This window comes from Euprymna scolopes, chromosome 32 (assembly GCF_053919585.1).
Source record: "Euprymna scolopes isolate OS-2025 chromosome 32, ASM5391958v1, whole genome shotgun sequence".
In the NCBI taxonomy this organism is placed as follows: domain Eukaryota; kingdom Metazoa; phylum Mollusca; class Cephalopoda; order Sepiida; family Sepiolidae; genus Euprymna; species Euprymna scolopes.
The window spans coordinates 52025079-52040637 of NC_136513.1; the positions used below are offsets into that span (position 1 = coordinate 52025079).

At 39.4% G+C, this 15559-nt stretch overlaps 47 non-coding genes across 47 annotated transcripts; all 47 read left to right on the top strand.

Moving 5' to 3' along the window:
• The first annotated feature begins 109 nt into the window (after positions 1-109).
• Positions 110-204, top strand: Trnam-cau (transfer RNA methionine (anticodon CAU)). The gene is made up of 2 exons: positions 110-146; positions 169-204. It is a non-coding gene; the product is annotated as a tRNA-Met (tRNA).
• A 188-nt stretch (positions 205-392) lies between these two features.
• Positions 393-487, top strand: Trnam-cau (transfer RNA methionine (anticodon CAU)). The gene is made up of 2 exons: positions 393-429; positions 452-487. It is a non-coding gene; the product is annotated as a tRNA-Met (tRNA).
• A 188-nt stretch (positions 488-675) lies between these two features.
• Trnam-cau (transfer RNA methionine (anticodon CAU)) lies at positions 676-770 on the top strand. The gene is made up of 2 exons: positions 676-712; positions 735-770. It is a non-coding gene; the product is annotated as a tRNA-Met (tRNA).
• A 188-nt stretch (positions 771-958) lies between these two features.
• Trnam-cau (transfer RNA methionine (anticodon CAU)) lies at positions 959-1053 on the top strand. The gene is made up of 2 exons: positions 959-995; positions 1018-1053. It is a non-coding gene; the product is annotated as a tRNA-Met (tRNA).
• A 188-nt stretch (positions 1054-1241) lies between these two features.
• Trnam-cau (transfer RNA methionine (anticodon CAU)) lies at positions 1242-1336 on the top strand. Its single transcript has 2 exons — positions 1242-1278; positions 1301-1336. It is a non-coding gene; the product is annotated as a tRNA-Met (tRNA).
• A 188-nt stretch (positions 1337-1524) lies between these two features.
• Positions 1525-1619, top strand: Trnam-cau (transfer RNA methionine (anticodon CAU)). Its single transcript has 2 exons — positions 1525-1561; positions 1584-1619. It is a non-coding gene; the product is annotated as a tRNA-Met (tRNA).
• A 188-nt stretch (positions 1620-1807) lies between these two features.
• Positions 1808-1902, top strand: Trnam-cau (transfer RNA methionine (anticodon CAU)). Its single transcript has 2 exons — positions 1808-1844; positions 1867-1902. It is a non-coding gene; the product is annotated as a tRNA-Met (tRNA).
• Positions 1903-2090: 188 nt separating this feature from the next.
• Positions 2091-2185, top strand: Trnam-cau (transfer RNA methionine (anticodon CAU)). Its single transcript has 2 exons — positions 2091-2127; positions 2150-2185. It is a non-coding gene; the product is annotated as a tRNA-Met (tRNA).
• Positions 2186-2657: 472 nt separating this feature from the next.
• On the top strand, positions 2658-2752 carry Trnam-cau (transfer RNA methionine (anticodon CAU)). The gene is made up of 2 exons: positions 2658-2694; positions 2717-2752. It is a non-coding gene; the product is annotated as a tRNA-Met (tRNA).
• A 188-nt stretch (positions 2753-2940) lies between these two features.
• Positions 2941-3035, top strand: Trnam-cau (transfer RNA methionine (anticodon CAU)). Its single transcript has 2 exons — positions 2941-2977; positions 3000-3035. It is a non-coding gene; the product is annotated as a tRNA-Met (tRNA).
• A 188-nt stretch (positions 3036-3223) lies between these two features.
• On the top strand, positions 3224-3318 carry Trnam-cau (transfer RNA methionine (anticodon CAU)). The gene is made up of 2 exons: positions 3224-3260; positions 3283-3318. It is a non-coding gene; the product is annotated as a tRNA-Met (tRNA).
• A 188-nt stretch (positions 3319-3506) lies between these two features.
• Positions 3507-3601, top strand: Trnam-cau (transfer RNA methionine (anticodon CAU)). Its single transcript has 2 exons — positions 3507-3543; positions 3566-3601. It is a non-coding gene; the product is annotated as a tRNA-Met (tRNA).
• Positions 3602-3787: 186 nt separating this feature from the next.
• Trnam-cau (transfer RNA methionine (anticodon CAU)) lies at positions 3788-3882 on the top strand. The gene is made up of 2 exons: positions 3788-3824; positions 3847-3882. It is a non-coding gene; the product is annotated as a tRNA-Met (tRNA).
• A 188-nt stretch (positions 3883-4070) lies between these two features.
• On the top strand, positions 4071-4165 carry Trnam-cau (transfer RNA methionine (anticodon CAU)). The gene is made up of 2 exons: positions 4071-4107; positions 4130-4165. It is a non-coding gene; the product is annotated as a tRNA-Met (tRNA).
• A 188-nt stretch (positions 4166-4353) lies between these two features.
• Trnam-cau (transfer RNA methionine (anticodon CAU)) lies at positions 4354-4448 on the top strand. The gene is made up of 2 exons: positions 4354-4390; positions 4413-4448. It is a non-coding gene; the product is annotated as a tRNA-Met (tRNA).
• A 188-nt stretch (positions 4449-4636) lies between these two features.
• On the top strand, positions 4637-4731 carry Trnam-cau (transfer RNA methionine (anticodon CAU)). Its single transcript has 2 exons — positions 4637-4673; positions 4696-4731. It is a non-coding gene; the product is annotated as a tRNA-Met (tRNA).
• Positions 4732-5483: 752 nt separating this feature from the next.
• Positions 5484-5578, top strand: Trnar-ccu (transfer RNA arginine (anticodon CCU)). The gene is made up of 2 exons: positions 5484-5520; positions 5543-5578. It is a non-coding gene; the product is annotated as a tRNA-Arg (tRNA).
• Positions 5579-6615: 1037 nt separating this feature from the next.
• On the top strand, positions 6616-6710 carry Trnar-ccu (transfer RNA arginine (anticodon CCU)). The gene is made up of 2 exons: positions 6616-6652; positions 6675-6710. It is a non-coding gene; the product is annotated as a tRNA-Arg (tRNA).
• A 188-nt stretch (positions 6711-6898) lies between these two features.
• On the top strand, positions 6899-6993 carry Trnam-cau (transfer RNA methionine (anticodon CAU)). The gene is made up of 2 exons: positions 6899-6935; positions 6958-6993. It is a non-coding gene; the product is annotated as a tRNA-Met (tRNA).
• A 188-nt stretch (positions 6994-7181) lies between these two features.
• On the top strand, positions 7182-7276 carry Trnam-cau (transfer RNA methionine (anticodon CAU)). The gene is made up of 2 exons: positions 7182-7218; positions 7241-7276. It is a non-coding gene; the product is annotated as a tRNA-Met (tRNA).
• A 188-nt stretch (positions 7277-7464) lies between these two features.
• Positions 7465-7559, top strand: Trnam-cau (transfer RNA methionine (anticodon CAU)). The gene is made up of 2 exons: positions 7465-7501; positions 7524-7559. It is a non-coding gene; the product is annotated as a tRNA-Met (tRNA).
• A 188-nt stretch (positions 7560-7747) lies between these two features.
• On the top strand, positions 7748-7842 carry Trnam-cau (transfer RNA methionine (anticodon CAU)). The gene is made up of 2 exons: positions 7748-7784; positions 7807-7842. It is a non-coding gene; the product is annotated as a tRNA-Met (tRNA).
• A 472-nt stretch (positions 7843-8314) lies between these two features.
• Positions 8315-8409, top strand: Trnam-cau (transfer RNA methionine (anticodon CAU)). The gene is made up of 2 exons: positions 8315-8351; positions 8374-8409. It is a non-coding gene; the product is annotated as a tRNA-Met (tRNA).
• A 188-nt stretch (positions 8410-8597) lies between these two features.
• Positions 8598-8692, top strand: Trnam-cau (transfer RNA methionine (anticodon CAU)). Its single transcript has 2 exons — positions 8598-8634; positions 8657-8692. It is a non-coding gene; the product is annotated as a tRNA-Met (tRNA).
• A 472-nt stretch (positions 8693-9164) lies between these two features.
• On the top strand, positions 9165-9259 carry Trnam-cau (transfer RNA methionine (anticodon CAU)). Its single transcript has 2 exons — positions 9165-9201; positions 9224-9259. It is a non-coding gene; the product is annotated as a tRNA-Met (tRNA).
• A 188-nt stretch (positions 9260-9447) lies between these two features.
• Trnam-cau (transfer RNA methionine (anticodon CAU)) lies at positions 9448-9542 on the top strand. The gene is made up of 2 exons: positions 9448-9484; positions 9507-9542. It is a non-coding gene; the product is annotated as a tRNA-Met (tRNA).
• Positions 9543-9730: 188 nt separating this feature from the next.
• Positions 9731-9825, top strand: Trnam-cau (transfer RNA methionine (anticodon CAU)). The gene is made up of 2 exons: positions 9731-9767; positions 9790-9825. It is a non-coding gene; the product is annotated as a tRNA-Met (tRNA).
• Positions 9826-10013: 188 nt separating this feature from the next.
• Positions 10014-10108, top strand: Trnam-cau (transfer RNA methionine (anticodon CAU)). Its single transcript has 2 exons — positions 10014-10050; positions 10073-10108. It is a non-coding gene; the product is annotated as a tRNA-Met (tRNA).
• A 188-nt stretch (positions 10109-10296) lies between these two features.
• Positions 10297-10391, top strand: Trnam-cau (transfer RNA methionine (anticodon CAU)). Its single transcript has 2 exons — positions 10297-10333; positions 10356-10391. It is a non-coding gene; the product is annotated as a tRNA-Met (tRNA).
• A 188-nt stretch (positions 10392-10579) lies between these two features.
• Trnam-cau (transfer RNA methionine (anticodon CAU)) lies at positions 10580-10674 on the top strand. Its single transcript has 2 exons — positions 10580-10616; positions 10639-10674. It is a non-coding gene; the product is annotated as a tRNA-Met (tRNA).
• A 186-nt stretch (positions 10675-10860) lies between these two features.
• On the top strand, positions 10861-10955 carry Trnam-cau (transfer RNA methionine (anticodon CAU)). The gene is made up of 2 exons: positions 10861-10897; positions 10920-10955. It is a non-coding gene; the product is annotated as a tRNA-Met (tRNA).
• Positions 10956-11143: 188 nt separating this feature from the next.
• Positions 11144-11238, top strand: Trnam-cau (transfer RNA methionine (anticodon CAU)). The gene is made up of 2 exons: positions 11144-11180; positions 11203-11238. It is a non-coding gene; the product is annotated as a tRNA-Met (tRNA).
• A 188-nt stretch (positions 11239-11426) lies between these two features.
• On the top strand, positions 11427-11521 carry Trnam-cau (transfer RNA methionine (anticodon CAU)). The gene is made up of 2 exons: positions 11427-11463; positions 11486-11521. It is a non-coding gene; the product is annotated as a tRNA-Met (tRNA).
• Positions 11522-11707: 186 nt separating this feature from the next.
• Positions 11708-11802, top strand: Trnam-cau (transfer RNA methionine (anticodon CAU)). The gene is made up of 2 exons: positions 11708-11744; positions 11767-11802. It is a non-coding gene; the product is annotated as a tRNA-Met (tRNA).
• A 188-nt stretch (positions 11803-11990) lies between these two features.
• On the top strand, positions 11991-12085 carry Trnam-cau (transfer RNA methionine (anticodon CAU)). The gene is made up of 2 exons: positions 11991-12027; positions 12050-12085. It is a non-coding gene; the product is annotated as a tRNA-Met (tRNA).
• Positions 12086-12273: 188 nt separating this feature from the next.
• On the top strand, positions 12274-12368 carry Trnam-cau (transfer RNA methionine (anticodon CAU)). Its single transcript has 2 exons — positions 12274-12310; positions 12333-12368. It is a non-coding gene; the product is annotated as a tRNA-Met (tRNA).
• Positions 12369-12556: 188 nt separating this feature from the next.
• Trnam-cau (transfer RNA methionine (anticodon CAU)) lies at positions 12557-12651 on the top strand. The gene is made up of 2 exons: positions 12557-12593; positions 12616-12651. It is a non-coding gene; the product is annotated as a tRNA-Met (tRNA).
• A 188-nt stretch (positions 12652-12839) lies between these two features.
• Trnam-cau (transfer RNA methionine (anticodon CAU)) lies at positions 12840-12934 on the top strand. Its single transcript has 2 exons — positions 12840-12876; positions 12899-12934. It is a non-coding gene; the product is annotated as a tRNA-Met (tRNA).
• A 188-nt stretch (positions 12935-13122) lies between these two features.
• Trnam-cau (transfer RNA methionine (anticodon CAU)) lies at positions 13123-13217 on the top strand. The gene is made up of 2 exons: positions 13123-13159; positions 13182-13217. It is a non-coding gene; the product is annotated as a tRNA-Met (tRNA).
• Positions 13218-13405: 188 nt separating this feature from the next.
• Trnam-cau (transfer RNA methionine (anticodon CAU)) lies at positions 13406-13500 on the top strand. Its single transcript has 2 exons — positions 13406-13442; positions 13465-13500. It is a non-coding gene; the product is annotated as a tRNA-Met (tRNA).
• Positions 13501-13688: 188 nt separating this feature from the next.
• Trnam-cau (transfer RNA methionine (anticodon CAU)) lies at positions 13689-13783 on the top strand. The gene is made up of 2 exons: positions 13689-13725; positions 13748-13783. It is a non-coding gene; the product is annotated as a tRNA-Met (tRNA).
• Positions 13784-13971: 188 nt separating this feature from the next.
• Trnam-cau (transfer RNA methionine (anticodon CAU)) lies at positions 13972-14066 on the top strand. The gene is made up of 2 exons: positions 13972-14008; positions 14031-14066. It is a non-coding gene; the product is annotated as a tRNA-Met (tRNA).
• Positions 14067-14254: 188 nt separating this feature from the next.
• On the top strand, positions 14255-14349 carry Trnam-cau (transfer RNA methionine (anticodon CAU)). The gene is made up of 2 exons: positions 14255-14291; positions 14314-14349. It is a non-coding gene; the product is annotated as a tRNA-Met (tRNA).
• A 188-nt stretch (positions 14350-14537) lies between these two features.
• Positions 14538-14632, top strand: Trnam-cau (transfer RNA methionine (anticodon CAU)). Its single transcript has 2 exons — positions 14538-14574; positions 14597-14632. It is a non-coding gene; the product is annotated as a tRNA-Met (tRNA).
• A 188-nt stretch (positions 14633-14820) lies between these two features.
• Positions 14821-14915, top strand: Trnam-cau (transfer RNA methionine (anticodon CAU)). Its single transcript has 2 exons — positions 14821-14857; positions 14880-14915. It is a non-coding gene; the product is annotated as a tRNA-Met (tRNA).
• A 189-nt stretch (positions 14916-15104) lies between these two features.
• Positions 15105-15199, top strand: Trnam-cau (transfer RNA methionine (anticodon CAU)). The gene is made up of 2 exons: positions 15105-15141; positions 15164-15199. It is a non-coding gene; the product is annotated as a tRNA-Met (tRNA).
• A 188-nt stretch (positions 15200-15387) lies between these two features.
• On the top strand, positions 15388-15482 carry Trnam-cau (transfer RNA methionine (anticodon CAU)). Its single transcript has 2 exons — positions 15388-15424; positions 15447-15482. It is a non-coding gene; the product is annotated as a tRNA-Met (tRNA).
• Positions 15483-15559: the final 77 nt, after the last annotated feature.

Below are 15559 nucleotides of genomic sequence, written 5' to 3' on the forward strand. Positions count from 1 at the left end.
AGTATACCTTTATATATGTGTGTAGATGAAAAGCGAAGAAACAATTAAGTTTAAAAGTGCTTGGCAAAAGAATGCCTATGTATTGTTTTGTGTGTGCTGGCCGTTGAATGCCTCGGTAGCGCAGTAGGCAGCGCGTCAGTCTCATAATCATGTATCTTAGCCTGAGCTATCTGAAGGTCGTGAGTTCGATCCTCACCTGGGGCATCTACTTTTGCTTTTAAGTGAAAAGACGATAAGGCAAAAATCCACATCCAACTGAAATTTTATACATATTTTTTGCATGAGTATACCTTTATATATGTGTGTAGATGAAAAGCGAAGAAACAATTAAGTTTAAAAGTGCTTGGCAAAAGAATGCCTATGTATTGTTTTGTGTGTGCTGGCCGTTGAATGCCTCGGTAGCGCAGTAGGCAGCGCGTCAGTCTCATAATCATGTATCTTAGCCTGAGCTATCTGAAGGTCGTGAGTTCGATCCTCACCTGGGGCATCTACTTTTGCTTTTAAGTGAAAAGACGATAAGGCAAAAATCCACATCCAACTGAAATTTTATACATATTTTTTGCATGAGTATACCTTTATATATGTGTGTAGATGAAAAGCGAAGAAACAATTAAGTTTAAAAGTGCTTGGCAAAAGAATGCCTATGTATTGTTTTGTGTGTGCTGGCCGTTGAATGCCTCGGTAGCGCAGTAGGCAGCGCGTCAGTCTCATAATCATGTATCTTAGCCTGAGCTATCTGAAGGTCGTGAGTTCGATCCTCACCTGGGGCATCTACTTTTGCTTTTAAGTGAAAAGACGATAAGGCAAAAATCCACATCCAACTGAAATTTTATACATATTTTTTGCATGAGTATACCTTTATATATGTGTGTAGATGAAAAGCGAAGAAACAATTAAGTTTAAAAGTGCTTGGCAAAAGAATGCCTATGTATTGTTTTGTGTGTGCTGGCCGTTGAATGCCTCGGTAGCGCAGTAGGCAGCGCGTCAGTCTCATAATCATGTATCTTAGCCTGAGCTATCTGAAGGTCGTGAGTTCGATCCTCACCTGGGGCATCTACTTTTGCTTTTAAGTGAAAAGACGATAAGGCAAAAATCCACATCCAACTGAAATTTTATACATATTTTTTGCATGAGTATACCTTTATATATGTGTGTAGATGAAAAGCGAAGAAACAATTAAGTTTAAAAGTGCTTGGCAAAAGAATGCCTATGTATTGTTTTGTGTGTGCTGGCCGTTGAATGCCTCGGTAGCGCAGTAGGCAGCGCGTCAGTCTCATAATCATGTATCTTAGCCTGAGCTATCTGAAGGTCGTGAGTTCGATCCTCACCTGGGGCATCTACTTTTGCTTTTAAGTGAAAAGACGATAAGGCAAAAATCCACATCCAACTGAAATTTTATACATATTTTTTGCATGAGTATACCTTTATATATGTGTGTAGATGAAAAGCGAAGAAACAATTAAGTTTAAAAGTGCTTGGCAAAAGAATGCCTATGTATTGTTTTGTGTGTGCTGGCCGTTGAATGCCTCGGTAGCGCAGTAGGCAGCGCGTCAGTCTCATAATCATGTATCTTAGCCTGAGCTATCTGAAGGTCGTGAGTTCGATCCTCACTTGGGGCATCTAATTTTGCTTTTAAGTGAAAATACGATTAGACAAAAATCCACATCCAACTGAAATTTTATACATATTTTTTGCATGAGTATACCTTTATATATGTGTGTAGATGAAAAGCGAAGGAACAATTAAGTTTAAAAGTTCTTGGCAAAAGAATGCCTATGTATTGTTTTGTGTGTGCTGGCCGTTGAATGCCTCGGTAGCGCAGTAGGCAGCGCGTCAGTCTCATAATCATGTATCTTAGCCTGAGCTATCTGAAGGTCGTGAGTTCGATCCTCACCTGGGGCATCTACTTTTGCTTTTAAGTGAAAAGACGATTAGGCAAAAATCCACATCCAACTGAAATTTTATACATATTTTTTGCATGAGTATACCTTTATATATGTGTGTAGATGAAAAGCGAAGAAACAATTAAGTTTAAAAGTGCTTGGCAACAGAATGCCTATGTATTGTTTTGTGTGTGCTGGCCGTTGAATGCCTCGGTAGCGCAGTAGGCAGCGCGTCAGTTTCATAATCATGTATCTTAGTCTGAGCTATCTGACGGTCGTGAGTTCGATCCTCACCTGGGGCATCTACGATTGCTTTTAAGTGATAAGACGATTAGGCAAAAATCCACATCCAACTGAAATTTTATACATATTTTTTGCATGAGTATACCTTTATATATGTGTGTAGATGAAAAGCGAAGAGACAACTAAGTTTAAAAGTGCTTGGCAAAAGAATGCCTATGTATTGTTTTGTGTGTGCTAGCCGTTGAATGCCTCGGTAGTGCAGTAGGCAGCGCGTCAGTCTCATAATCATGTATCTTAGCCTGAGCTATCTGAAGGTCGTGAGTTCGATCCTCACCTGGAGCATCTACTTTTGGTTTTTAGTGAAAAGACGTTTAGGCAAAAATCCACATCGAACTGAAATTTTATACATATTTTTTTGCATGAGTATACCTTTATATATGTGTGTAGATGAAAAGCGTAGAGACAACTAAGTTTAAAAGTGCTTGGCAAAAGAATGCCTATGTATTGTTTTGTGTGTGCTGGCCGTTGAATGCCTCGGTAGCGCAGTAGGCAGCGCGTCAGTCTCATAATCATGTATCTTAGCCTGAGCTATCTGAAGGTCGTGAGTTCGATCCTCACCTGGGGCATCTACTTTTGCATTAAAGCGAAAAGACGATTAGGCAAAAATCCACATCCAACTGAAATTTTATACATATTTTTTGCATGAGTATACCTTTATATATGTGTGTAGATGAAAAGCGAAGAAACAATTAAGTTAAAAAGTGCTTGGCAAAAGAATGCCTATGTATTGTTTTGTGTGGGCTGGACGTTGAATGCCTCGGTAGCGCAGTAGGCAGCGCGTCAGTCTCATAATAATGTATCTTAGCCTGAGCTATCTGAAGGTCGTGAGTGCGATCCTCACCTGGGGCATCTACGATTGCTTTTAAGTGAAGAGACGATAAGGCAAAAATCCACATCCAACTGAAATTGTATACATATTTTTTGCATGAGTATACCTTTATATATGTGTGTAGATGAAAAGCGAAGAAACAATTAAGTTTAAAAGTGCTTGGTAAAAGAATGCCTATGTATTGTTTTGTGTGTGCTGGCCGTTGAATGCCTCGGTAGCGCAGTAGGCAGCGCGTCAGTCTCATAATCATGTATCTTAGCCTGAGCTATCTGAAGGTCGTGAGTTCGATCCTCACCTGGGGCATCTACTTTTGCATTTAAGCGAAAAGACGATTAGGCAAAAATCCACATCCAACTGAAATTTTATACATATTTTTTGCATGTGTATACCTTTATATATGTGTGTAGATGAAAAGCGAAGAAACAATTAAGTTTAAAAGTGCTTGGCAAAAGTATACCTGTGTATTGTTTTGTGTGTGCTGGCCGTTGAATGCCTCGGTAGCGCAGTAGGCAGCGCGTCAGTCTCATAATCATGTATCTTAGCCTGAGCTATCTGAAGGTCGTGAGTTCGATCCTCACCTGGGGCATCTACTTTTGGTTTTTAGTTACAAGACGATTAGGCAAAAATTCACATCCAACTGAAATTTTATACATATTTTTTGCATGAGTATACCTTTATATGTGTGTAGATTAAAAGCGAAGAAACAATTAAGTTTAAAAGTTCTTGGCAAAAGAATGCCTATGTATTGTTTTGTGTGTGCTGGCCGTTGAATGCCTCGGTAGCGCAGTAGGCAGCGCGTCAGTCTCATAATCATGTATCTTAGCCTGAGCTATCTGAAGGTCGTGAGTTCGATCCTCACCTGGGGCATCTACATTTGGTTTTTATTGAAAAGACGATTAGGCAAAAATCCACATCCAACTGAAATTTTATACATATTTTTTGCATGAGTATACCTTTATATATGTGTGTAGATTAAAAGCGAAGAAACAATTAAGTTTAAAAGTGCTTGGCAAAAGAATGCCTATGTATTGTTTTGTGTGTGCTGGCCGTTGAATGCCTCGGTAGCGCAGTAGGCAGCGCGTCAGTCTCATAATCATGTATCTTAGCCTGAGCTATCTGAAGGTCGTGAGTTCGATCCTCACCTGGGGCATCTACTTTTGCATTTAAGCGAAAAGACGATTAGGCAAAAATCCACATCCAACTGAAATTTTATACATATTTTTTGCATGTGTATACCTTTATATATGTGTGTAGATGAAAAGCGAAGAAACAATTAAGTTAAAAAGTGCTTTGCAAAAGAATGCCTATGTATTGTTTTGTGTGTGCTGGACGTTGAATGCCTCGGTAGCGCAGTAGGCAGCGCGTCAGTCTCATAATCATGTATCTTAGCCTGAGCTATCTGAAGGTCGTGAGTTCGATCCTCACCTGGGGCATCTACGATTGCTTTTAAGTGAAAAGACGATTAGGCAAAAATCCACATCCAACTGCAATTTTATACATATTTTTTGCATGAGTATACCTTTATATATGTGTGTAGATTAAAAGCGAAGAAACAATTAAGTTTAAAAGTGCTTGGCAAAAGAATACCTGTGTATTGTTTTGTGTGTGCTGGCCGTTGAATGCCTCGGTAGCGCAGTAGGCAGCGCGTCAGTCTCATAATCATGTATCTTAGCCTGAGCTATCTGAAGGTCGTGAGTTCGATCCTCACCTGGGGCATCTACCTTTGCTTTTAAGTGAAAAGACGATTAGGCAAAAATCCACATCCAACTGAAATTTTATACATATTTTTTGCATGAGTATACCTTTATATGTGTGTAGATTAAAAGCGAAGAAACAATTAAGTTTAAAAGTTCTTGGCAAAAGAATGCCTATGTATTGTTTTGTGTGTGCTGGCCGTTGAATGCCTCGGTAGCGCAGTAGGCAGCACGTCAGTCTCATAATCATGTATCTTAGCCTGAGCTATCTGAAGGTCGTGAGTTCGGTCCTCACCTGGGGCATCTACATTTGGTTTTTATTGAAAAGACGATTAGGCAAAAATCCACATCCAACTGAAATTTTATACATATTTTTTGCATGAGTATACCTTTATATATGTGTGTAGATCAAAAGCGAAGAAACAATTAAGTTTAAAAGTGCTTGGCAAAAGAATACCTGTGTATTGTTTTGTGTGTGCTGGCCGTTGAATGCCTCGGTAGCGCAGTAGGCAGCGCGTCAGTCTCATAATCATGTATCTTAGCCTGAGCTATCTGACGGTCGTGAGTTCGATCCTCACCTGGGGACTCTACTTTTGCATTTAAGCGAAAAGACGATTAGGCAAAAATCCACATCCAACTGAAATTTTATACATATTTTTTGCATGTGTATACCTTTATATATGTGTGTAGATGAAAAGCGAAGAAACAATTGAGTTTAAAAGTGCTTGGCAAAAGAATGCCTATGTATTGTTTTGTGTGTGCTGGCCGTTGAATGCCTCGGTAGCGCAGTAGGCAGCGCGTCAGTCTCCTAATCATGTATCTTAGCCTGAGCTATCTGAAGGTCGTGAGTTCGATCCTCACCTGGGGCATCTACTTTTGGTTTTAAGTTACAAGACGATTAGGCAAAAATCCACATCCAACTGAAATTTTATACATATTTTTTGCATGTGTATACCTTTATATATGTGTGTAGATTAAAAGCGAAGAAACAATCAAGTTTAAAAGTTCTTGGCAAAAGAATGCCTATGTATTGTTTTGTGTGTGCTGGCCGTTGAATGCCTCGGTAGCGCAGTAGGCAGCGCGTCAGTCTCATAATCATGTATCTTAGCCTGAGCTATCTGACGGTCGTGAGTTCGATCCTCACCTGGGGACTCTACTTTTGCATTTAAGCGAAAAGACGATTAGGCAAAAATCCACATCCAACTGAAATTTTATACATATTTTTTGCATGAGTATACCTTTATATATGTGTGTAGATCAAAAGCGAAGAAACAATTAAGTTTAAAAGTGCTTGGCAAAAGAATACCTGTGTATTGTTTTGTGTGTGCTGGCCGTTGAATGCCTCGGTAGCGCAGTAGGCAGCGCGTCAGTCTCATAATCATGTATCTTAGCCTGAGCTATCTGACGGTCGTGAGTTCGATCCTCACCTGGGGACTCTACTTTTGCATTTAAGCGAAAAGACGATTAGGCAAAAATCCACATCCAACTGAAATTTTATACATATTTTTTGCATGAGTATACCTTTATATATGTGTGTAGATCAAAAGCGAAGAAACAATTAAGTTTAAAAGTGCTTGGCAAAAGAATACCTGTGTATTGTTTTGTGTGTGCTGGCCGTTGAATGCCTCGGTAGCGCAGTAGGCAGCGCGTCAGTCTCATAATCATGTATCTTAGCCTGAGCTATCTGACGGTCGTGAGTTCGATCCTCACCTGGGGACTCTACTTTTGCATTTAAGCGAAAAGACGATTAGGCAAAAATCCACATCCAACTGAAATTTTATACATATTTTTTGCATGTGTATACCTTTATATATGTGTGTAGATGAAAAGCGAAGAAACAATTGAGTTTAAAAGTGCTTGGCAAAAGAATGCCTATGTATTGTTTTGTGTGTGCTGGCCGTTGAATGCCTCGGTAGCGCAGTAGGCAGCGCGTCAGTCTCCTAATCATGTATCTTAGCCTGAGCTATCTGAAGGTCGTGAGTTCGATCCTCACCTGGGGCATCTACTTTTGGTTTTAAGTTACAAGACGATTAGGCAAAAATCCACATCCAACTGAAATTTTATACATATTTTTTGCATGTGTATACCTTTATATATGTGTGTAGATTAAAAGCGAAGAAACAATCAAGTTTAAAAGTTCTTGGCAAAAGAATGCCTATGTATTGTTTTGTGTGTGCTGGCCGTTGAATGCCTCGGTAGCGCAGTAGGCAGCGCGTCAGTCTCATAATCATGTATCTTAGCCTGAGCTACCTGAAGGTCGTGAGTTCGATCCTCACCTGGGGCATCTACATTTGGTTTTTATTGAAAAGACGATTAGGCAAAAATCCACATCCAACTGAAATTTTATACATATTTTTTGCATGAGTATACCTTTATATATGTGTGTAGATCAAAAGCGAAGAAACAATTAAGTTTAAAAGTGCTTGGCAAAAGAATACCTGTGTATTGTTTTGTGTGTGCTGGCCGTTGAATGCCTCGGTAGCGCAGTAGGCAGCGCGTCAGTCTCATAATCATGTATCTTAGCCTGAGCTATCTGAAGGTCGTGAGTTCGATCCTCACCTGGGGCATCTACTTTTGCTTTTAAGTTAAAAGACGATAAGGCAAAAATCCACATCCAACTGAAATTTTATACATATTTTTTGCATGAGTATACCTTTATATATGTGTGTAGATGAAAAGCGAAGAAACAATTAAGTTTAAAAGTGCTTGGCAAAAGAATGCCTATGTATTGTTTTGTGTGTGCTGGCCGTTGAATGCCTCGGTAGCGCAGTAGGAAGCGCGTCAGTCTCATAATCATGTATCTTAGCCTGAGCTATCTGAAGGTCGTGAGTTCGATCCTCACCTGGGGCATCTACTTTTGCTTTTAAGTGAAAAGACGATAAGGCAAAAATCCACATCCAACTGAAATTTTATACATATTTTTTGCATGAGTATACCTTTATATATGTGTGTAGATGAAAAGCGAAGAAACAATTAAGTTTAAAAGTGCTTGGCAAAAGAATGCCTATGTATTGTTTTGTGTGTGCTGGCCGTTGAATGCCTCGGTAGCGCAGTAGGCAGCGCGTCAGTCTCATAATCATGTATCTTAGCCTGAGCTATCTGAAGGTCGTGAGTTCGATCCTCACCTGGGGCATCTACTTTTGCTTTTAAGTGAAAAGACGATAAGGCAAAAATCCACATCCAACTGAAATTTTATACATATTTTTTGCATGAGTATACCTTTATATATGTGTGTAGATGAAAAGCGAAGAAACAATTAAGTTTAAAAGTGCTTGGCAAAAGAATGCCTATGTATTGTTTTGTGTGTGCTGGCCGTTGAATGCCTCGGTAGCGCAGTAGGCAGCGCGTCAGTCTCATAATCATGTATCTTAGCCTGAGCTATCTGAAGGTCGTGAGTTCGATCCTCACCTGCCGCATCTACTTTTGGTTTTTAGTCAAAAGACGTTTACGCAAAAATCCACATCCAACTGAAATTTTATACATATTTTTTTGCATGAGTATACCTTTATATATGTGTGTAGATGAAAAGCGTAGAGACAACTAAGTTTAAAAGTGCTTGGCAAAAGAATGCCTATGTATTGTTTTGTGTGTGCTAGCCGTTGAATGCCTCGGTAGCGCAGTAGGCAGCGCGTCAGTCTCATAATCATGTATCTTAGCCTGAGCTATCTGAAGGTCGTGAGTTCGATCCTCACTTGGGGCATCTAATTTTGCTTTTAAGTGAAAATACGATTAGACAAAAATCCACATCCAACTGAAATTTTATACATATTTTTTGCATGAGTATACCTTTATATATGTGTGTAGATGAAAAGCGAAGGAACAATTAAGTTTAAAAGTTCTTGGCAAAAGAATGCCTATGTATTGTTTTGTGTGTGCTGGCCGTTGAATGCCTCGGTAGCGCAGTAGGCAGCGCGTCAGTCTCATAATCATGTATCTTAGCCTGAGCTATCTGAAGGTCGTGAGTTCGATCCTCACCTGGGGCATCTACTTTTGGTTTTAAGTGAAAAGACGATAAGGCAAAAATCCACATCCAACTGAAATTTTATACATATTTTTTGCATGAGTATACCTTTATATATGTGTGTAGATGAAAAGCGAAGAAACAATTAAGTTTAAAAGTGCTTGGCAAAAGAATGCCTATGTATTGTTTTGTGTGTGCTGGCCGTTGAATGCCTCGGTAGCGTAGTAGGCAGCGCGTCAGTCTCATAATCATGTATCTTAGCCTGAGCTATCTGAAGGTCGTGAGTTCGATCCTCACCTGCCGCATCTACTTTTGGTTTTTAGTCAAAAGACGTTTACGCAAAAATCCACATCCAACTGAAATTTTATACATATTTTTTTGCATGAGTATACCTTTATATATGTGTGTAGATGAAAAGCGTAGAGACAACTAAGTTTAAAAGTGCTTGGCAAAAGAATGCCTATGTATTGTTTTGTGTGTGCTGGCCGTTGAATGCCTCGGTAGCGCAGTAGGCAGCGCGTCAGTCTCATAATCATGTATCTTAGCCTGAGCTATCTGAAGGTCGTGAGTTCGATCCTCACTTGGGGCATCTAATTTTGCTTTTAAGTGAAAATACGATTAGACAAAAATCCACATCCAACTGAAATTTTATACATATTTTTTGCATGAGTATACCTTTATATATGTGTGTAGATGAAAAGCGAAGGAACAATTAAGTTTAAAAGTTCTTGGCAAAAGAATGCCTATGTATTGTTTTGTGTGTGCTGGCCGTTGAATGCCTCGGTAGCGCAGTAGGCAGCGCGTCAGTCTCATAATCATGTATCTTAGCCTGAGCTATCTGAAGGTCGTGAGTTCGATCCTCACCTGGGGCATCTACTTTTGCTTTTAAGTGAAAAGACGATTAGGCAAAAATCCACATCCAACTGAAATTTTATACATATTTTTTGCATGAGTATACCTTTATATATGTGTGTAGATGAAAAGCGAAGAAACAATTAAGTTTAAAAGTGCTTGGCAACAGAATGCCTATGTATTGTTTTGTGTGTGCTGGCCGTTGAATGCCTCGGTAGCGCAGTAGGCAGCGCGTCAGTTTCATAATCATGTATCTTAGTCTGAGCTATCTGACGGTCGTGAGTTCGATCCTCACCTGGGGCATCTACGATTGCTTTTAAGTGATAAGACGATTAGGCAAAAATCCACATCCAACTGAAATTTTATACATATTTTTTGCATGAGTATACCTTTATATATGTGTGTAGATGAAAAGCGAAGAGACAACTAAGTTTAAAAGTGCTTGGCAAAAGAATGCCTATGTATTGTTTTGTGTGTGCTGGCCGTTGAATGCCTCGGTAGCGCAGTAGGCAGCGCGTCAGTCTCATAATCATGTATCTTAGCCTGAGCTATCTGAAGGTCGTGAGTTCGATCCTCACCTGGGGCATCTACTTTTGCATTTAAGCGAAAAGACGATTAGGCAAAAATCCACATCCAACTGAAATTTTATACATATTTTTTGCATGTGTATACCTTTATATATGTGTGTAGATGAAAAGCGAAGAAACAATTAAGTTTAAAAGTGCTTGGCAAAAGAATGCCTATGTATTGTTTTGTGTGTGCTGGCCGTTGAATGCCTCGGTAGCGCAGTAGGCAGCGCGTCAGTCTCATAATCATGTATCTTAGCCTGAGCTATCTGAAGGTCGTGAGTTCGATCCTCACCTGGGGCATCTACTTTTGCATTTAAGCGAAAAGACGATTAGGCAAAAATCCACATCCAACTGAAATTTTATACATATTTTTTGCATGTGTATACCTTTATATATGTGTGTAGATGAAAAGCGAAGAAACAATTAAGTTTAAAAGTGCTTGGCAAAAGTATACCTGTGTATTGTTTTGTGTGTGCTGGCCGTTGAATGCCTCGGTAGCGCAGTAGGCAGCGCGTCAGTCTCATAATCATGTATCTTAGCCTGAGCTATCTGAAGGTCGTGAGTTCGATCCTCACCTGGGGCATCTACTTTTGGTTTTTAGTTACAAGACGATTAGGCAAAAATTCACATCCAACTGAAATTTTATACATATTTTTTGCATGAGTATACCTTTATATGTGTGTAGATTAAAAGCGAAGAAACAATTAAGTTAAAATGTTCTTGGCAAAAGAATGCCTATGTATTGTTTTGTGTGTGCTGGCCGTTGAATGCCTCGGTAGCGCAGTAGGCAGCGCGTCAGTCTCATAATCATGTATCTTAGCCTGAGCTATCTGAAGGTCGTGAGTTCGATCCTCACCTGGGGCATCTACATTTGGTTTTTATTGAAAAGACGATTAGGCAAAAATCCACATCCAACTGAAATTTTATACATATTTTTTGCATGAGTATACCTTTATATATGTGTGTAGATTAAAAGCGAAGAAACAATTAAGTTTAAAAGTGCTTGGCAAAAGAATGCCTATGTATTGTTTTGTGTGTGCTGGCCGTTGAATGCCTCGGTAGCGCAGTAGGCAGCGCGTCAGTCTCATAATCATGTATCTTAGCCTGAGCTATCTGAAGGTCGTGAGTTCGATCCTCACCTGGGGCATCTACTTTTGCATTTAAGCGAAAAGACGATTAGGCAAAAATCCACATCCAACTGAAATTTTATACATATTTTTTGCATGTGTATACCTTTATATATGTGTGTAGATGAAAAGCGAAGAAACAATTAAGTTTAAAAGTGCTTGGCAAAAGAATGCCTATGTATTGTTTTGTGTGTGCTGGCCGTTGAATGCCTCGGTAGCGCAGTAGGCAGCGCGTCAGTCTCATAATCATGTATCTTAGCCTGAGCTATCTGAAGGTCGTGAGTTCGATCCTCACCTGGGGCATCTACTTTTGGTTTTTAGTTACAAGACGATTAGGCAAAAATTCACATCCAACTGAAATTTTATACATATTTTTTGCATGAGTATACCTTTATATGTGTGTAGATTAAAAGCGAAGAAACAATTAAGTTAAAATGTTCTTGGCAAAAGAATGCCTATGTATTGTTTTGTGTGTGCTGGCCGTTGAATGCCTCGGTAGCGCAGTAGGCAGCGCGTCAGTCTCATAATCATGTATCTTAGCCTGAGCTATCTGAAGGTCGTGAGTTCGATCCTCACCTGGGGCATCTACATTTGGTTTTTATTGAAAAGACGATTAGGCAAAAATCCACATCCAACTGAAATTTTATACATATTTTTTGCATGAGTATACCTTTATATATGTGTGTAGATTAAAAGCGAAGAAACAATTAAGTTTAAAAGTGCTTGGCAAAAGAATGCCTATGTATTGTTTTGTGTGTGCTGGCCGTTGAATGCCTCGGTAGCGCAGTAGGCAGCGCGTCAGTCTCATAATCATGTATCTTAGCCTGAGCTATCTGAAGGTCGTGAGTTCGATCCTCACCTGGGGCATCTACTTTTGCATTTAAGCGAAAAGACGATTAGGCAAAAATCCACATCCAACTGAAATTTTATACATATTTTTTGCATGTGTATACCTTTATATATGTGTGTAGATGAAAAGCGAAGAAACAATTAAGTTAAAAAGTGCTTTGCAAAAGCATGCCTATGTATTGTTTTGTGTGTGCTGGACGTTGAATGCCTCGGTAGCGCAGTAGGCAGCGCGTCAGTCTCATAATCATGTATCTTAGCCTGAGCTATCTGAAGGTCGTGAGTTCGATCCTCACCTGGGGCATCTACGATTGCTTTTAAGTGAAAAGACGATTAGGCAAAAATCCACATCCAACTGCAATTTTATACATATTTTTTGCATGAGTATACCTTTATATATGTGTGTAGATTAAAAGCGAAGAAACAATTAAGTTTAAAAGTGCTTGGCAAAAGAATACCTGTGTATTGTTTTGTGTGTGCTGGCCGTTGAATGCCTCGGTAGCGCAGTAGGCAGCGCGTCAGTCTCATAATCATGTATCTTAGCCTGAGCTATCTGAAGTTCGTGAGTTCGATCCTCACCTGGGGCATCTACTTTTGGTTTTTAGTTAAAAGACGATTAGGCAAAAATCCACATCCAACTGAAATTTTATACATATTTTTTGCATGAGTATACCTTTATATATGTGTGTAGATTAAAAGCGAAGAAACAATTAAGTTTAAAAGTGCTTGGCAAAAGAATACCTGTGTATTGTTTTGTGTGTGCTGGCCGTTGAATGCCTCGGTAGCGCAGTAGGCAGCGCGTCAGTCTCATAATCATGTATCTTAGCCTGAGCTATCTGAAGGTCGTGAGTTCGATCCTCACCTGGGGCATCTACTTTTGCATTTAAGCGAAAAGACGATTAGGCAAAAATCCACATCCAACTGAAATTTTATACATATTTTTTGCATAGGTATACCTTTATATATGTGTGTAGATTAAAAGCGTAGAAACAATTAAGTTTAAAAGTGCTTGGCAAAAGAATGCCTATGTATTGTTTTGTGTGTGCTGGCCGTTGAATGCCTCGGTAGCGCAGTAGGCAGCGCGTCAGTCTCATAATCATGTATCTTAGCCTGAGCTATCTGAAGGTCGTGAGTTCGATCCTCACCTGGGGCATCAACTTTTGCTTTTAAGTGAAAAGACGATTAGGCAAAAATCCACATCCAACTGAAATTTTATACATATTTTTTGCATGTGTATACCTTTATATATGTGTGTAGATTAAAAGCGAAGAAACAATTAAGTTTAAAAGTGCTTGGCAAAAGATTTCCTATGTATTGTTTTGTGTGTGCTGGCCGTTGAATGCCTCGGTAGCGCAGTAGGCAGCGCGTCAGTCTCATAATCATGTATCTTAGCCTGAGCTATCTGAAGTTCGTGAGTTCGATCCTCACCTGGGGCATCTACTTTTGGTTTTTAGTTAAAAGACGATTAGGCAAAAATCCACATCCAACTGAAATTTTATACATATTTTTTGCATGAGTATACCTTTATATATGTGTGTAGATTAAAAGCGAAGAAACAATTAAGTTTAAAAGTGCTTTGCAAAAGAATACCTGTGTATTGTTTTGTGTGTGCTGGCCGTTGAATGCCTCGGTAGCGCAGTAGGCAGCGCGTCAGTCTCATAATCATGTATCTTAGCCTGAGCTATCTGAAGTTCGTGAGTTCGATCCTCACCTGGGGCATCTACTTTTGGTTTTTAGTTAAAAGACGATTAGGCAAAAATCCACATCCAACTGAAATTTTATACATATTTTTTGCATGAGTATACCTTTATATATGTGTGTAGATTAAAAGCGAAGAAACAATTAAGTTTAAAAGTGCTTTGCAAAAGAATACCTGTGTATTGTTTTGTGTGTGCTGGCCGTTGAATGCCTCGGTAGCGCAGTAGGCAGCGCGTCAGTCTCATAATCATGTATCTTAGCCTGAGCTATCTGAAGTTCGTGAGTTCGATCCTCACCTGGGGCATCTACTTTTGGTTTTTAGTTAAAAGACGATTAGGCAAAAATCCACATCCAACTGAAATTTTATACATATTTTTTGCATGAGTATACCTTTATATATGTGTGTAGATTAAAAGCGAAGAAACAATTAAGTTTAAAAGTGCTTTGCAAAAGAATACCTGTGTATTGTTTTGTGTGTGCTGGCCGTTGAATGCCTCGGTAGCGCAGTAGGCAGCGCGTCAGTCTCATAATCATGTATCTTAGCCTGAGCTATCTGAAGTTCGTGAGTTCGATCCTCACCTGGGGCATCTACTTTTGGTTTTTAGTTAAAAGACGATTAGGCAAAAATCCACATCCAACTGAAATTTTATACATATTTTTTGCATGAGTATACCTTTATATATGTGTGTAGATGAAAAGCGAAGAAACAATTAAGTTTAAAAGTGCTTTGCAAAAGAATACCTGTGTATTGTTTTGTGTGTGCTGGCCGTTGAATGCCTCGGTAGCGCAGTAGGCAGCGCGTCAGTCTCATAATCATGTATCTTAGCCTGAGCTATCTGAAGTTCGTGAGTTCGATCCTCACCTGGGGCATCTACTTTTGGTTTTTAGTTAAAAGACGATTAGGCAAAAATCCACATCCAACTGAAATTTTATACATATTTTTTGCATGAGTATACCTTTATATATGTGTGTAGATTAAAAGCGAAGAAACAATTAAGTTTAAAAGTGCTTTGCAAAAGAATACCTGTGTATTGTTTTGTGTGTGCTGGCCGTTGAATGCCTCGGTAGCGCAGTAGGCAGCGCGTCAGTCTCATAATCATGTATCTTAGCCTGAGCTATCTGAAGGTCGTGAGTTCGATCCTCACCTGGGGCATCTACTTTTGCATTTAAGCGAAAAGACGATTAGGCAAAAATCCACATCCAACTGAAATTTTATACATATTTTTTTGCATGAATATACCTTTATATATGTGTGTAGATGAAAAGCGAAGAAACAATTGAGTTTAAAAGTGCTTGGCAAAAGAATGCCTATGTATTGTTTTGTGTGTGCTGGCCGTTGAATGCCTCGGTAGCGCAGTAGGCAGCGCGTCAGTCTCATAATCATGTATCTTAGCCTGAGCTATCTGAAGGTCGTGAGTTCGATCCTCACCTGGGGCATCTACTTTTGCATTTAAGCGAAAAGACGATTAGGCAAAAATCCACATCCAACTGAAATTTTATACATATTTTTTGCATGTGTATACCTTTATATATGTGTGTAGATGAAAAGCGAAGAAACAATTAAGTTTAAAAGTGCTTGGCAAAAGTATACCTGTGTATTGTTTTGTGTGTGCTGGCCGTTGAATGCCTCGGTAGCGCAGTAGGCAGCGCGTCAGTCTCATAATCATGTATCTTAGCCTGAGCTATCTGAAGGTCGTGAGTTCGATCCTCACCTGGGGCATCTACTTTTGGTTTTTAGTTACAAGACGATTAGGCAAAAATTCACATCCAACTGAAATTTTATACATATTTTTTGCA